This window comes from Symsagittifera roscoffensis, chromosome 2 (genome assembly GCF_963678635.1).
Source record: "Symsagittifera roscoffensis chromosome 2, txSymRosc1.1, whole genome shotgun sequence".
NCBI classification, from domain to species: domain Eukaryota; kingdom Metazoa; phylum Xenacoelomorpha; order Acoela; family Convolutidae; genus Symsagittifera; species Symsagittifera roscoffensis.
The window spans coordinates 52,859,583-52,870,843 of record NC_087063.1 but is presented as its reverse complement, the minus strand read 5'-3'; the positions used below and the strand labels follow the sequence as shown (position 1 = coordinate 52,870,843).

At 32.6% G+C, this 11,261-nt stretch overlaps 1 long non-coding RNA gene across 3 annotated transcripts in view; it reads left to right on the top strand.

Moving 5' to 3' along the window:
• Nucleotides 1-3,669: 3,669 nt before the first annotated feature.
• Nucleotides 3,670-11,261, top strand: part of LOC134840116 (uncharacterized) — a 128,496-nt gene continuing 120,904 nt past the window's right edge. The window contains exons 1-2 of one of the 3 annotated variants that reach the window (XR_010162402.1): nt 3,804-4,577; nt 6,176-6,190. This is a non-coding gene — a long non-coding RNA (uncharacterized LOC134840116). Of the gene's footprint in view, nt 4,578-6,175; nt 6,191-11,261 lie in introns of all 3 variants that reach the window. The other 2 variants (XR_010162403.1, XR_010162401.1) reach the window with 2 other exon arrangements.

Sequence of the window (11,261 nt, the reverse complement as noted above, 5' to 3'; positions counted from 1 at the left end):
GCGAAGCCCTGAAGGTTTCGACCGGCTTTTACTGTTTATGGAGCAGTAATACATTTAAGAAATTAAATGAAATAAAACAAAATGAAAATTATTATTTTTTTGAAATTTGAATTTTTTTAAATGAAAATCATCACCCACACGCCATATAAAGTACAAAAGGATAGATTTCGCTCCTTGTAACAAATCAATTGAAACAAATAAGCTTCTTTCAACCAATTTGGAACGATTTCTAAGACGGATTAACTCTCCGCTTAAGCGTTAATAGCGCGAAATATATCGCGCGTTAATTGTCCCAAGTTGGCCAAAATGACAAGATTTAAACCCCCGTAACTTTACGAAAAAAGATCACAAGTGAAATATCTTTTCAAATGTAAGCGCAGGACAACAATACCTTTCAAATGATGTAGAAAATTCCGTCAAAAAGGGCTAGTTAAAAAGACGAAATTTCTCTGAAGAGAAAAAATAAACCCACCCTGAGCACAAATATTCCGTTATTTTCGAATCGAAAGTCGAAACAACAATTTTGTGCGCGATTGTTTGCCACGCAATCAATAAATCGCGTTACGTGTTCAGCATTAGGAATAAAATATTCAAAGCTTGCATCAATTAGTCCAGAATATGGCCAAATTGCCTATTTTCAAAGTCCCAGAACTTTGCATAAAACGATCAGAGATAAAATATCTTTTCATTTTGATTCAAGCAGTCATTATTTTTGATAGGGTATAATTTTTTTTTGCTTTAAAATTATTACTTCGATTGCCATAAACTGACTGAAAAAAACTGCACCAAACATAAGTCAAAAGTCGGAACAACACAACTTAGATTTTAAAAAATAATCAGTAACAAGAGCAAAATCTTAGGTAAATTGGTAAAAACTTGATTACATCAGATCAGATGAAAAGAAAACTGTTCGTATCAAAGAAAATTTCTGAACGTCTTTACTGCACTTTAAGACAAAAATGATAGTTTTCAATTTTTGAAGCAGTGCTTAGTACACAATGAAAACTTTTGCATTTAGAAACGCAACATTGAATAAACAATACTGCTCGTATATGAGGGCAAAGCCCTGATGTTCGGACTGTCACTCAATTTATATCGAAAAGTTTTTGACAAAGAAAATATTGAAAACCTATACATTTTGGACAAAATCAATGTGTAAAACTTTGAATCGTACAAAATTAATACAACCAATTAGCTAGCCTCAATTCAATTTGGAACGATTTCGTTGTGCCAGATAGTTCGCCACTTATAAATAATTCTCCTTACGCTCTCAGCATTATAAGTAAACTCTTCAAAGCGTAAATAATTTAGCCCAGCACATTGCAAAGTTGGCAATTTTCAAACCCCCAGAACTTAACAAAAAAGTTATTGTAGGTAAAATAGCTTTTAATATTTGAACTCAACAAGTTGATATCTTTATTGGGTTAAACAAAATTTTGTTGCTCATTTTAATTTCGATCGGTGAAAATTGACTGAATAGAAAAAATTAATTTCAATTTTGAGCGCAAAGTATCGAGATTGTTGTTTTCTGAAACTAAAAATTTATTTCCTGAGACAATTGCCATGAGAAAAAACAAAAGATGTTACAATAAGTAGTACTATCTTTAAATTTAATCTGAATCTCAGAAAAGCTTATTAAAATGATTTGAAATTACCATTCCAAAAAAAATTAGAAAAAAGTAAACAAGTTGCCGTCGACGCGATTTTTAATTCTTTACTAATTAATGCTTGTTGAGTCTGATGCTCATGATAACGTATAACATAAAACGGAACTTTTTTTTCTAGAACTGCCAGTCAATTTGTTTACTATAAATCAATTACATCAAGTTTTATGATGCCATGATGGTTTGATCAGTCGAGCTTGAGCTTAGTCTTTAAGTTCTTAGCTTCGTAGGTTCGAAAAAGTGAAGGAAAACTTATGCTTGCGTTGGTTTTTTTTAAATTCACAATAGCTTTGATAGCCGAAATCATTTTCAAACAGAAGTTCTTATACTCCACTGAGTATAATGACTCCTTGAATTCAAAGGTATTGTTATTTTACCTGAATTTTATTTTGTGCCTTTTCGGAGGACGCAATTTATTAGTGCCTGGCCAGCTACATGTTTCTTCTACTCAAAATTGTTCGAAGATGAATTCAGGCAAACGAATTAGTCATTTTTTATCCTTGTGCGATTCAAAGATTGAATTTTATAAATTGACAATTACAGTTTCAAATTTATAGTTGAAATGATTTTTCGTCACAAAAACTATTCAAGACCAATTAAAGAACGGTCGAAACATTCAGGGTAAAACAAGAACTGCCGAAAAATGGAAAACACGAAAACTTTTTTGTTTCATTTGGAAGGTTGTGATGGAATTGATTTGATTTTTTTTCGAGACAAATGTTTGCATTTGATGTTTGACATTGTTCAACATTTTTTTTCTAGCAACAACTATTCAAACCCAATTAAGAGGCAGTCGGAACATTCAGGGCTCTGTTCTGATAGACATGCAGCCTTGTTTTTATTCAGCCAACTGTCGATTTTTAACTAAGCATTTTTGACGGTATTTTTAAAAGTAAACCCTTCAAAACTGAACTGAGGCCAGCAACTTGCTTATCAATTTGCAACACGCAAAATATTTGTAACACGCGTATTTTACTTGGCTTGTGAAGAATAAAATTTAAAAAGAAAACTTTTGAAAAGTTTTCCATTTTTTCGAACATCTTATAATATGCTTTTACCCAACAGCTTGTGATCGACGATAGAGGGCAGTCCGAACATTCAGGGTTTTGCCCTAATAAATGAGCTCTAATAAAATTTTCCCTATAGCTCTTGTTGCCCTTTTCATTTGGTTTCCTTCGAAACTTTCCAATATAAGAGACATTTTCCTTCGAATTACTTTGTGCACTTTCTTTACTTCAAATTAGTGCCAGGTATCAGTTATGACAACAACTGAATGAAGTCGGTTGATCAATTTTATTCAATTCAGATCGTAATTACAGCAATAGCTTTCAGATACAGGGAAATTATCTTATCGGGATAATTAGTTTGTCCTTGTGGCTTGAATATGAAAGAGGGCTTTTTATCAAAAGACTCCAGAGAGAGACTGCAAAGTTTTTGAGAGGCGGGGTGAGATATTTTTTGATAGCGTTTGCTTTAGTGTTTCGACCTCTGACAAAACCTTAAAATTACATGTTTTTATCTCCATCAGCGGTCAACGTTTTTTTTGCAAGAGAAAGAGTCGAACTGTTGAGTCATAACCAGATTTGTTATCGAATCTCTGAGTTCTTTTTTATCAGTTCACATTTCAACCTAATTTTAATTGAAAATGCCTCAACACGTTTTAAATGACGTCTTTGTAATTTTCAAAGTTTACATTACTTATTCAAGTGCAAACACCTAGTTTTTTAGTAGTGAGTTTTATTTGCGTACAGTTTTCCTTTCTAATTTAGTCAACTGATTGGCACATTGATTGCTGTCAAACTGAACACGACGTTAAAATTTGTTCAAAATTGAACTTTTTATCAAAGTTCTTTTTCAATCGATTGAATTTTAAGGTGTTTTATGCTAATTGAAATGGAACTCTTATTGTAAAGTTTGGGGGTATTAAAAACGTAGCTATAAAAAAAGCTATATTTTTGAGGGAATAAACCAATTTTACGATAATTTTTTTCCAATAAAACAATAAAAAATCCGAATTTCAAGAGCCTTTGACCAGCTCAATTAAGAAATGGGCTGCAGCTACACAAAGAAATGGTTGTAAAAATTAAATTTGCGCCCTCTATTCAAAAAAACCAGTTCCTTAAAAAGAAAATTAAGTTAAAATTAATAAAAGAAAGAGCAGTTGTGCGAATGTAACAAAAAGATTTCTCTTTATTGCTAAATCATCTTATGAGTATGCTCATCATTTATTGGTTGTTAAAACAGTTGGTCATAATTTCAATTCTTTTTCTTCCAAAACTGAAACAAGTATCCCTTTTCGATTCGCCACTGTCTCAACATATCCCTTTATAAATATTTACTTCCTTTTTCTTCTGGAAAAAAGCCGTTTTTAATTGATGACAAATCGCCCAAAGCAATTCAGCTGATCTAATATTAATGCGACAATTAATTGCTTTTTATTTTTTCCTTTCATTTGTGCAGAAGTGAATATTCTTTTAAACAAAAAACAAATAAAAAGAAAAAAACCTGCTGATTGCCGTTGATTGATTTAGCACTGCTTCAAGTTATCACTCAATTAAGGTGTCTCAGTTTATCTCCAAAATTCCATCTATCTAAAATAATCAAAATTTATCGACAGTGTCTTTTGTTTATAATTTTTTTACACTTCGTCAAGTTGCTTTTCTTTCATTGGTGGTAGTAAAGTAACTTACGTGGGATAAACGCCCCACAAATTATTATTTAATAAAAGATTGCACAAAAGCATATTATTAGGTGCGCAATCTGAGTATTCTTGAGACCTGAATTAATATCTAGTTTAGAGTGGTACAACAATAACTGGCAGCAGAATGACACACAAGAATACAACAACTTCTTTGATATTTATTTCTCTCCTTATTGTTATCTTCAGTGCCGGTGTCAACATGGTATATGGAAGTAAGTGACTGACCCCATTACTGTACCATGTCTTACCACCGTCTCTGAAGTATAAATTCTCAGCGAAAGCATCATTAACCCCCCCCCCCCCCCCGTTACACTACCCATACACAAAACAAAACTGTATCTACACTTGTATGATCATAATAAAAAAATTCGTAAAAGAGTTATATTTGAATATGACTCACCTTTCAGAGAATGAAACTGAGTAACTATTAGAAATTTTTGCATTTCAGAAGCAATTGAAAGCTAGCATTTGATTATATTTTGAAGGTTTTATAAAACTCTGTTAAGGTGCTCAAACGTGGGAAGCTCAAATTTTTTTTGCAAGATTAATGCAAAAATCCTAATATTCAGACCCAAGGGCGGATCTAGGATTTTTTCGAGGGGGAGGGGGGGGGGGGGGGTGGATTTTCAAAAAAATTTTGATCGACCTTTTTTTTAGGTCGACCATTTTGATTTTCTTAGCTCTACCAAATCACTATAGAAACCCTGTTTTGGCCAAAACTTCTGCGCCGCAGGTAAAGTTTTGAAAAAACAGGCCAAAAAAAGACGTTTTTACGCACATTTTGGAAAAATTTTACCAAAAAATTGGGTTTTTTTCGGTTCGGCGCGCTCTCCCCCTCGCCCAAGGCGCCTTTAGAAAAATTTTAGGGTCCATCACCAAAAATATATATTTCAAAATAGTACAAAGGGGGTCGAATCCCTTAGGGTCCGCCCCCGCCCCCCCCCCCCCTCAAATCCGCCCCTGTTCCAGACCACAGAAGGTGAGAACGAACAACGATTCGGGTGTGTTTTACACTCAATTAGGTACCACGACTTGAATTATTGCCAGACTACCTCATCAAATGAATTATCATAATTTTTGCAAAGGAGACCAAAACGCCGTTTTGGGGACTTTTTGGACGGTTTTTGACCAAAAAAATTCTGTTTATTTTTTGTCGCGGCATTGCCTTTCAAAGTTACTATGAATTGGCCCCGAAGTCTCTTTTGGAAAAACTTAACGTCAGTCAGCCAAAATTGATATAGTACAATTTTGTCAAAGGGATCCTTTGGGTGGTGAAGAGATCGAATCCCCTTTGGGTGGTGAGGGGAAGGATGAGTTGGGACGAATCCCTCCATGGATAAGTATATGCAGACTCCGTGACTGAAGTTTCATTAATGTGATAAAAATATCATCCTCTTGCATAATTCAAAACTGGATAGCCCTAAAATTTTTCTAAAGCTGTTTTTGACGCCAATATATACTATTGTCAAAATAGGGACTATAAAACGCTTTAGTTAGGAGAGCTCAGAGAATCAATTGGATCGACCTAATAAAACTTGAAAACCGTCGAGAAAGACCCAGATTTGCCCTTTCATTCTAGCCGCGATATTCAAATATTGAACCCCCTATAAGAAAAATTTAAAAATATAAACACTGCTTTTTGTTTCCATTTAATTTTTTGTGTTGTGGTCGGAACAATATGTGATGCATGCATAGCACTGGTTTTTCTTTTTATCTTTTTCAGCCGCCCTATATACTCAATTGGTGTGATAATTTATGAGTTATTTAACTCTTCAATCACATAAAAATTATCATTTGAAGCTTATTTCAGGCAACGGACTAGCAGGTACTTCAGAAAGCATGAAGTTTTCAAAATCACTGAATTGTTGTTTATACTCATTCGATCTTTCTTTCATAATCATTCAACCATTATTATCATCTCTTTTGATACCATGCTTTAATTGCAATTTCAATCATCATCGTAGGCAGAAATAACCTTTTTCAACTTGCATGCGTTTTGATGTTTGTGTCCACTATCAGAAGATAGATCCATTATTGTTCCATTTTCCGAAGAAAGTGGGTTATTATTTGTGCTCAGCAGAGCTTGATTAATTATGTTCGTATAAGGGTAATACCGTGAGTGTTCTGCCTGCCTTTAAAGTCTGTGAACTAGTGTTCCCTCTAAAACATGGAGAAAATTTTCAAAAATAAATAAAAAGGTTCAATTTTGTGCTGCGTGATTTTTCGAAAAATCATCCCCAAAAATCTTTATCGTATCCATTTTATCGTATCCGACTACCTTGTAAGGTCTAAGGAAAAGTGTTTGCCTTGAAAAAAAAGAAAAAAACATAACTTTTTTTGAAGTTGTTTTAAAATCCATCCAGTACAAGCAATGTAAAGTACAAAATGATATATAACGCATGCAGCAAAGTAATAAATAGACCAAATAGCAAACATCAATGCAATTTAGAACGTTTTCTAAGACAATTTAGATCCCCTGTTACGTGTCAATAGCTCAAAATATATCGCCCCCATGTTTTCTCAAATCGGCCATTTCAAATAACTGTTTTTATATTAGGACAACAACAGTACGATATAAAAAACTCCCGTAAAAATAGCTTGTTAAAAACTTGAAAATTGTCAGGAAAAAAAAATTCGAGCAACAAAATTTCGTCACTTTCTTCGAAAGACGGAACAACAAGACTGATTGTATCAAGGCAAAGCCCTGAATGTTCCGACTTCTTTTTGAGCTCGATAGAAATGTGTTTGCTCTAAAGAAGTTAGTAAAAATTGGATTTTTCTTTGGAAACCACCCTCCCCCACACGCTATACAAGGTACAAAATTATTTATTTTGCGAGTAGCAAAATTTTTTAAAAGACCAAAAACTCGCTTGAATACAATTTGGAACGATTCTTGAAGTAGATTAAATCTCCTCTTAGGCACTAATAGCACAAAATGGATTGCGCGCTTATTGTCCCAAATTAGTCAAATTGACCAAATGGGCCAAATTGACACAAAGGTTAAACGTTCACGTTTTTACTAAAAACAATCATAGGCAAAATATCTTTTCAGATTTGAGCTTAAGAAAATAAAAATTTTCCAATAGAAGGGAAAATCTGTCAAAAATTTCACTCAAAGAAAGTTTTGAGTGCTTTTGCAATGTAAAAAAATTTATTTTGGTTAAAACTAGCAAAAACTTCAACAAACTGATTAAATGTCGTTTATGTAAGTTTTCTCCTCCCCCTATTTTCAGTAAAAATAGATATACTTTTAGTTCAATGAGAAGTTTGCATTATAATTTTATCTCAAGGAACGCATTCTATCTGATTGGCGAGAATGTTGAGAAAATCAGTATATAATCAAAATGTTTTATGTATATAATCTGTATATAATCTGTATATAATCTGTATATAATCAGTATTTATTCTCTAGATAATCTGTAGATAATCTGTTGATAATCTGTAGATAATCTGTAGATAATATGTATATAACTTGTTCATACTAAGCATCAAATTCGATACAGAAAAATTAGTTTTAAAGTGTTTTGCCAAAGATGTAATGAAAACATACAGTATAAAACGTTTGCAAAACAATATGCATTATAATCAGTTTTTAAAATTACATAGTCGAATTTCACAATATAAAATTACAACAAAAATGAAATCTGTATATTTTTAAATAGAAAGTCAGTTCTTTTATTCATTGTAACTGCGGGTATGTAGTTGCTTACTTTATCATGTCATAGAAAGAGTTTAACGAAAACTAAATGGACTGCTTTGGAATAAAAAAAATCTCAGTTTTTGTAAAAAACGATTTGGTCCGATCATTGTGTTCGGCTCTAAGCGCGCTTGTTAACCTCAAATTTATCTTGACAAAATAAATCATTATGTTCATTGCCGCGTTTCTCAGGAGTATTTCAACTCAAGGAAAAAACTTAGTTTGCGTTATCAAAAATGGTGTCATCAGAACGCTCCACTTGATGAGGAAAAACTATTACATCCAAAACTTTCTGGGAGAGCAAACGAATTTAGGGGTAAAGGGAAACGTTTTACAAAATGTACATAACTTTTTTTTCGGTAAAATATCCTATTCTATTTTCACCTGAACTTTTGTGGCTATACTTTGTGTGCGCTCCATTTCTAGAATGAATACGTACCTCCTCTGCGTGTTAATCAGCGCTTCCGCCAGTTGTTCTTGAAACGATTAATTATACTGTCACGAGGCATAGAACTTCAGCTCTTTGATTTCCGCGAAAAAATGAGCGAACTGTTTCTTCACGTTTTCATGGTTTTCTCTGCAACTATTCAGGATACTAGGTTCAAATTTACACATATGGTAAATAAAGTTATTTGAAGGGACTTAACCGGGCCAAAAATGGGAAATATTGTTTTGAAGGCCTAAATTAGCCAAAATGTCATAACCAATTTTAGAGGTGTTCTTGCTGTGGAAACAACTCAGCAAAAATATGAGGAAATTGAAATTTTGGGCTAAAATTACTTCATTGGGAAGCTGCGGGGCTAGACTTACTCATTATGGTACCTAAAGTGACAAATAACAGAATTAACAGAGTTACTAGGTCTGGCGTAAGAAAAACGGCTTAAGTTTTAGGAATAACTTAGCGCTGATGATCAATTTCGGTAAAAAAACCACTGAAATTTTTTGGAAAATTACTGCTCCAGTCTAAGCATAGGAGTCTTATTAGCAGTTGTGTTGCATGTAAATTTTATTCAGTTTTCTGGATAATATCCTAAGAAAATTTAGTGTATGTGTCGTGAAAACAGATATGACCGTTTCTCGACCTCGGACACAGTAACTCAGTTAATTCTGTTATTTGTCATTTTTAAATAACATAAGCATGACAAAAAAATTGAATTCCTCACAATGTTTGTGAGGTTGTTTTCACAGCAAGAACACCTCTAATACTATTTTTGATATGCTGGCCAAGGTTTCTCAATTTTCGGCTTAGTTAAGCGCTTTCAAAACGTTTCATTTACTTTTTGTCAAAAGTCGAAAACTGAATCTTAAATAGTTGCAGAGAAAACAAACAAAACGTGAATTATGGTTCATTCACGTTTTCGCTGAAATCAAAAAGTTGCAATTTCTATGTCCCGTGACTGCATAAAATCGGATAAACTGATAACTATTTCTTTTGCGTATGATGCCAAAGTTTATTTTTATAAATTTTAAGAACCAAATTTTCGAGAAAATTATTTATCGATGAATTTCAAAAGAATCAAACAACTGCTGCTTACATAGTTGTTGCTAATGAATGCAATCATTACAATGAAATAAAACCTAACTACAGCAGCATGTAAAAATACTTTTATCACCTAGATTTTTCAGAATAAATCAAAACGCATTTAGAATATTTTTAAAATAAAAAAAGTTGATTGATTTACTGATGGAACTTTGTTTGTGTATATCTATCGAGAATTTGTTAAGTTTAAATTTGAATTTGTGTTCAGATTTAAATCCCTGCTTCAATTTTAATGTTTTGATTTTAAGGCAATAATTTTTAGCAATAAAACTTGCCATCTAATATGTCAGACACACTAGATTTGCTTGTCTGAATATTTTTTCGACATATCGAACTTTTTGGTAAGGCTATGTTGTGCGAAAAACAAATCGGCTAGTAAAACTTGGACTTGAAAAATAGATCTCGCGCAAAGTAAATCTCGCGCATAGGTTATAATTCAACAAGTGGTAACAATTTGAAAAACAGCTAACTTGCATCCAGGTGAGGAAATTGAAATATTTGGGAAATCGCTACTCTTTTTTCTTTTAGTATCTTAAGTTGCACGCAGTATATTGATTCAATTGCAACAGGCAGTTTTCCCAGGCACTCGAGCTAAAAAAACATGGATTTTCTTCTTTTTAAATCTAAGTTCTATAATTTTCTAAGCAAAAGTTCTCTATTTGAATGTATCTAAATTATTCTTTTTTTCTAAATTATTTTCTAAATTAGTTTCTAAATTATTCTTTTTTCTACAAAACCAGTTCTGTTTTATCAACCTTAAAATTAAGTTTATTTTTATTCAATTTTTTTTCATTCTCTATTTATAGCAACATCCATGTGCTTTTGTCGAACATTGAGTCTATTGTACGTTGATTTATCTGTCAAGTTTGTTTTTTGAGACATGATTAAACTTTGAAAAAAATCTAGTTTAATCTTAAGTGAGACGAAATTATTGATTTCAACAGCATGACTCTTGTTTCTATTAGTATTTTATGATGAGCGCAGTATTTTGATTAACTTGCATCAATTATTTTGCCCAAGCATTTGTTCAATTTAAAAGGTAAGAGTTTCGACGCTTGATTGGAGAATGCACAATTATCAACATTTTCTAAAAAGTTTCAATGAAATTTATTTTAAAAACTTTAGCAAGATCTAGGAAATTTCAAATGCCTTGAATGAACTATTATTTCACAAATGAATTTATTAAAACTTGATAACTGCATCACTCGGAGATTTGATTACCCAAAATTGTTAGACATTTAAGAACAAATTTAGCTCGAAATTCTCCATAACTTGTTTCAAAATCCACGCTTCAAAAACAAATCGCATGTCTGTCACACAAAAATACCTCTAAGTGACGCTACAGATTTTTTTGTTCTACTGGAATCAAGTTTTATGGAAGCTTCTTTAAAAGAAATCATGGAAAATGGTTTGGCACAATGAAACCAGTAATCGCGACGCGAACTGTATGTTCGTTTCAGTAGCAAGTTTGCTTTACTCAAGTCAAAAATCATGTATTGTTTTAGGCCCTTGTAATTTTTTTTAAGTAATTTATCTATTTCTTAGCTTATTTGCGACGAACCCAAAAACAAACTGTAGTAAATGTAGTAAATGTTGACGTGATTCATTCCTAGGTGGGTGCACACTTCTCCAAACTAGCTATACGATAGGCTAAAAACA